The 6,083-nt window shown below is 38.4% G+C and overlaps 1 non-coding gene across 1 annotated transcript; it reads left to right on the forward strand.

Moving 5' to 3' along the window:
- The first annotated feature begins 1,554 nt into the window (after nt 1–1,554).
- Nucleotides 1,555–1,660, forward strand: LOC112127614. Its single transcript, XR_002910654.1, has one exon. It is a non-coding gene; the product is annotated as a U6 spliceosomal RNA (small nuclear RNA).
- The last annotated feature ends 4,423 nt before the right edge of the window (nt 1,661–6,083 follow it).

The raw sequence follows: 6,083 nt of genomic DNA on the forward strand, positions 1-6,083 counted from the left end.
GGTTCGCAACAGCAGAGGTCATATAAACCCTCAGGGAGCCGGTGTTTTTGGAAAAAAGCCCATTTGTATTCAGGGCCGCTGGATTCGAACTCGGGACCTTTACCTTACAGCGATGAGCGCCATGTCAAAGACTAAACCTTGCGGCCACCGACGCCCCGATTTAGCTCTTTTATTGTATATTTATAATACCACCGCTGGCTCTAATTTTCCGTGGAACATGGAAGCCTGCACTTTTCTGCTTTTTAGCATTGATTCTATCCATCTGAAGCAGGTTTTGTCATTTCCTCGCTGTTTGAGTGATTTGAGTAGCCATTGCTTCAAAAGAAGTATTGCCAAATGCTCCTTCAAAACCCAAGAAGTCCCTAATGCTATTTCTTGGTTGTTCAGTGAATCTTCTATTTGTATCGTCAATTGATTAGTGCTTATTCACAGGATTTTTTTTCTGATAGGCATGTTGATATTTATGAAGCGGTTTTACTTTTATAGAACTGTCATTTACATGTTTTCAACTATCCTTTAGCCTCAGTACTAGTATACCGGTGCCTTTTCTCGCCACCTTTGCTCGTTGTAGCTTAAATTGATAAGCTATAAAGATGGTCAATGTTATAAAAAAAAAGTTAAAATAAAATCAAACTGATCTAAATCGAAATATATTGGGGTAAAAAAAGACAGCTTTGCGCTATTGTCGAATGAAATCATAGCTTTGAAATTAGGCGATGAGCACTAATTATATGATTTGTGCCAGAGGATTATTTGATCATGGAAAGCCGACGTAGGGGCGTATTTGTCTTGGTTACAATGGGGACACGTAACCAAGGATAGACACGTCTGCGGCTAACAATGTACCATTACCACTTATCAATTCTCAGACGGATAAATTAAGTACATGCCTTTCCCTCCGTTGGAATTCTCGTAAACAATTTTGCTCCATTGGGTTACTGGGTCAGTTATTAAATGGTGTGAAAAAAAACCCCCACTAAATCGATTTATCCAATTGATAAACAAATCTCAAATGTGATTTGAATCATGATCAATGAATCAATCGAAGAAAGAGTAGGACATCATAATTCGGTGTTTTTAATTATCACAATTCGTTTAGTCCTATAAGACATATTGTTCATAGTGGCTGATCGGTTTTACGCTGAATTTTTGATAATTTCTAGGCCCCGTTTATTTGGGAAAATCGCGCTAAGTAAAACTGCATTTTTGTCATCTTGCTTAATTATATAAATTTTTCACCTCAATGTACAAACATATTATAATTGTAATTTTTAATATATTTATATTTATTTTTCGTAATTTACCCGACCGCAAGGTAACGATTATCTGGTTATTTACCATTTTTGTACCATAAAAAGTCTGATTTTTTCAATTTTTCTTTTCCTTAAATGTTCCATTTGTTTATTTTTTTAATCGTTTATTTCATTAATAAGAAATTAATATATAGATCTTTTTTATGTAGTTTGCGGATCTGTATTTTGTCTGAGTGCGTTTATTTATTAGTGTGAGCGGTGTGGGCAGCATGTGTTTAGGGTCGATGCCGGATTAATGAAAATACTCGCTTCGGCGGTACATATACTAAAATTGGAACGATACAGAGAAGATTAGCATGGCCCCTGCGCAAGGAGACACGCAAAATCGTGAAGCGTTCCACTTTTTTTTGGGGGGGGGGGCAGTAGCCTAGTGCTTAAGGCGTCAGACTCTCGGCTAGTAGACCCCGCGGTCGTGGGTTCGATCCCCACCGTCGCCCCGGTCTTTTTCTGACTCCTAAGGGGACCGGTGGCCGCAATTGAAAGACATTGACACGGCACTCATCAACGGAAGGAGCGGGATCAGATCTCAGCGACCCTGAATTTGGTCCCAACCCCCTTCAAAAATGGGTTTCTTCGATGGAAGAACACCGGCACACCGGGTGCTCAAATTCACACTTGTGTTGCGAGCCCCCAAAAATGGAGCCAGGGATAAAGTACATTAAGCTGTACAGCTGCAGTGCTCAGGAGGGAACTGAAAAAAGTCCATCGACTCTAATTTTGACTATGTAGCTTATTACTATTGAGTGCAGGTCGATGGAGGAATATCGAGTACCGACCAACCAGATGCACATACGCACAATGTACAAATGTGTGAATGTATTTATTTATGCGATTGTATTATAGATGTTAGTTTTAACCTAGATTATATTTCGCATGCGTTGGGGGCTTAAATGTCCTAGCTGTCGAAAGCCCCTGGAGCCTAACCCCGTTGGTTGAATAACGACGATCTCCTGAGCATCTGGCGTAAGAGGGATACTAGCGACCCAGCTGCATAACGGGATAGGTGAACTCCCATTAAGACCTACGGTCAGCACATCGAGGAGTGACAACCCTTCGGGCTGGAATTAAGATTAAGAACTTAGATGTTTACAAACTTCGTATGTTACATGTTGTCGTCATATACACTTTGTTAGTTCATTCTTCAATTCCATACTAATTCTGTACATTTAACAAAAAATTATTTTTATTATTTTCTGAACGTTTATCAATATGTTGTAGTGAAAAATCCGGCAGCAACCTATCAGACCACGAGAATGCGAATGGGGGAGAGAGCCTGCCATTGCCGGAACTCTCAACGTTCTGGATTGTTGGTTGAGGATTAAGGTTGGGTTACGTCACGACGCCAATGTCTTTTTAGGCGGTGTGAAGGATTAATTAGGATTGGCCGGTGAAGAGAGGGCTTCAGCTCGTGGATTGATTTGGGAGAAGAGCTTGGAGTGGAAGTTATGTAATCGTTTTTGGATCATGTCAGCTGTCCATGTCTTTGAGGATGATGACAAAGAAGGAAGTTTGAGGATGCGACGGAGGACTTTTGATTGAAATGACTGTATTCTTTGGATGGCTTGGCTGAATCCCACAGCTCGACTTCGTAAGTCCAAATTGATCTAATTAGTCTCTTATATATTGTTAGTTTGTTATGTGTACTGTGTTGGGTCCAAGTAGGCGTCTGAATTGTTCGTATCTTCGGCTTATTGCTTGCCTTTTTTGTTTTATGTGTCTGTTTGTTTCATGTAAGTCTGCTGTCCAAGTAGAACCCTCGATAGCGGATTAGGTGTCCATGGTGGAATTGCTTTACTGTGTCTATGCACTGGTGGACAGATACCTCTTCTTAAGTATGAACTCACTGGTTTTCGTGGCCAGATTCAATCCCGGGAATCCCTCTCGTGACACTAAATTTTTTATCTCAACTAAAAACCTTAATTAATTGAAAGATATTAATTGGTCAAGCGGATCACGAAAACTGTGAATTTAATAAGTGAAAATGAAGTATATCTTCACTAAAGCTCTCCGTGGCCATTTCATTTGTCGCCGAGAATCAAATATGCACGATATTTAAAAAATGGCAGAAAGGAGGGAAAATTCAAAAGGTGGAAATGTGTGGTGATTAGTATACGCGATAGACCAGACCGCAGCTCACGATTTCTCAATAATAATCAAACGGTGGAGTTGAGATGGGAAGTTAGTGTCCGAGTGGATCGAGGTCACGATAGCTCAAGTGGTAGAGTAGCTACGTATCTAGCCGAAGGTCGTGGGTTCGAATCCCGTTCGTGACACTGACTTTATTATCTCAACTAAAAACTTTAATCACTTAAGTGTGAACGTCACGTGCCGCATTTTTTGTTCATTTAGCTTGATGCGCTACTGTCTAGGTGATCTTGGGTTGCTGTTGCTGCAAGGATAGGGTCAGGAAGTGAGGAAAGGATTGCGATGTCGTCCGCGAAGATCGTGATGGATGTGTTTGGGTGTATAGAGGATTGGACCTGGGATACTCCCTTGGGGAACGCTTTTTTGAAATAAATCTCGTTAATTTGAAATATAACATTTTTACCATCGATTTTTCATTATCTTCATGGTATAATTCACAATTAACGCCAGTTCTCTTTTCACTACCAATTATAAGAATCGTACAGTAATTTGCTACTTCTGCAAAAAGAGAATCTTTTGTCACAATGCCGCTGGAATAGCTGATGAGTTGTCGCCAGTCGTTTGATAGTCTTCATGAATTTGCAACTACGACATAACCTTCAGCAGAAATGTTACGGTGCAGAAGGTTTTCCTTGTTTCAATTGTATCCAAAAGTCCGAATCTTGCTTCGGGACCATAACCTGATAATTTTATATTAAATAAACAAAAACCAACTACGTTCTTTTGTTGGCCATAATCTGCCAAATGCAATAATCCAATCCATCTAACTTGATCTTTATCAAAAAATCCTTGTAGTTTTAGGAAATATTTACTCGTAACACAACGGAGCTTGGTACTTGTGCAAATAAAAATCGTATTTCTAAAAACAAAAAAAGTTATATGATAATATCCGATCAACTTATAATAAAAATATATACGCATTGTAGACTTTGATGGTTAAGAATGGCAAGATTTTGCGTTATGGAATTTTAATAACAGAGGGTAGGCGCCAAGGTATTTTTCATGAACCGTTCCGTATTTCCTTTCTTGAAAATTCTATCCATCGTCACTCTTTATTATTGCATGTTGAATATAAAGAAGAGAAAAAAATGAATCGAAACTGTACCATGCTTCAAGACTGCTTATGTGCAAACTAACGGAGGAAATAATTTTTTTTTCAGCAGCCAACTTTGTCACTAGAGGGGGATTTTAGTCTTTTTTTATTATTACATTTCTACCCTTTAATATTCAACCAATCCATAAAGCAGAAATTGTCTAATTGTATTCCTCCTAACTAGGGTCTATACAAATTAATATCACGGATGCGATGTACAATGTAAATTGATATTTTAAAGCTAGTGTATAATGAGTCTCATTATAATCGCTATCATCGATCAAAAGTATCGATATTTCTGTAACGAAATGATTTGCATGGATATTTTCCCTGAAGAAATAATTTGAATTGGATTTTCCGGCCAGAATATTTCTTCCATCTACATATAAATTTCCAAAGTAGAATTCATTATCAACCCCCTTAGACCAAGTATGCTAAAAAGCCCTTCCAGACGAATAGACGACTCACCGTTTCAAAAAAAAAAAAAAAACCTTATCGATTCACTAGTTTTCGTGGTCCGCTTGACCAATTAATATCTTTCAACTAATTAAGGTTTTTAGCTGCGATAAAAAGTCAGTGTCAAGCGGGATTCGAACCCACGATCTTCGGCTAGATACGCCGCTACTCTACCACTTGAGCTTTCGTGACTTCGATCTACTCGGACACTTAACTTCCCATCTCAACCCCACCTTTTGAATTTTCCCTCCTTTTTTTGCCATTTTTCAAATGTCGTCTAATCTGTTTGATTCTCGGCGACATATGACATGGCCACGGAGAGCTATAGAGAAGATATAATTCATTTTAACTTATTAAATTCACTAGTTTTCGTGGTTAATTAATTAAGGTTTTTAGTTGAGCTAAAAAAAAGGTAAATAAAAGGGAAAATTCGAAATTTGGGGTTGAGATGGGAGGTAATCCTAAGAGGATCGAAGTCACGATAGCTCAAATGGTAGAGCAGCGGCGTATCTGGCCCAAGATCGTGGGTTCGAATCCCGCTCGTGACACTGACTTTTTTACCTCAAATAAAAACCTACATTAATTGAAAGAACTTCTTATCGATATTATTTTAAAATAGGACTGGAATGAATATATTTCAATTCCATTTACATTCTAATAGGAAAAACCATACTTGCCACGTCTCAAGCGGCTTTAGGAAGCTCACGCGTGTTTTCTTCCTGCTTGATTAGCACCGTTACTTTTCTTTTTAATGGGATAAAAGAAGCATTAGGAAGCAAAAAGTTGAATACATTTTGGCACAGTTTGCATTACATTCTATTAATTACATTCCAAGTCCAGCAACAATTTCCTGTCTAAAAAGTTGGTTTTTATAATACGTATAATCTGGATCACGGTATGGTCTGGATGAAAAACAAATTCGGTTGTTACTGCCAAGCTTTCGGTTTATTTTGAGGTCGTCATCAGTGCAAAACAATCGTAAATATGTCTACAATTTGACATAATTAAGTTTTTAATAGACGAATCCAAATTTCTTTGAAGAACGTCTCAACGATTAGTACCTGTCAATACTGACT

Source organism: Cimex lectularius, unplaced genomic scaffold (assembly GCF_000648675.2).
Source record: "Cimex lectularius strain Harlan isolate CLEC.00 unplaced genomic scaffold, Clec_2.1 scaffold256, whole genome shotgun sequence".
NCBI lineage: Eukaryota > Metazoa > Arthropoda > Insecta > Hemiptera > Cimicidae > Cimex > Cimex lectularius.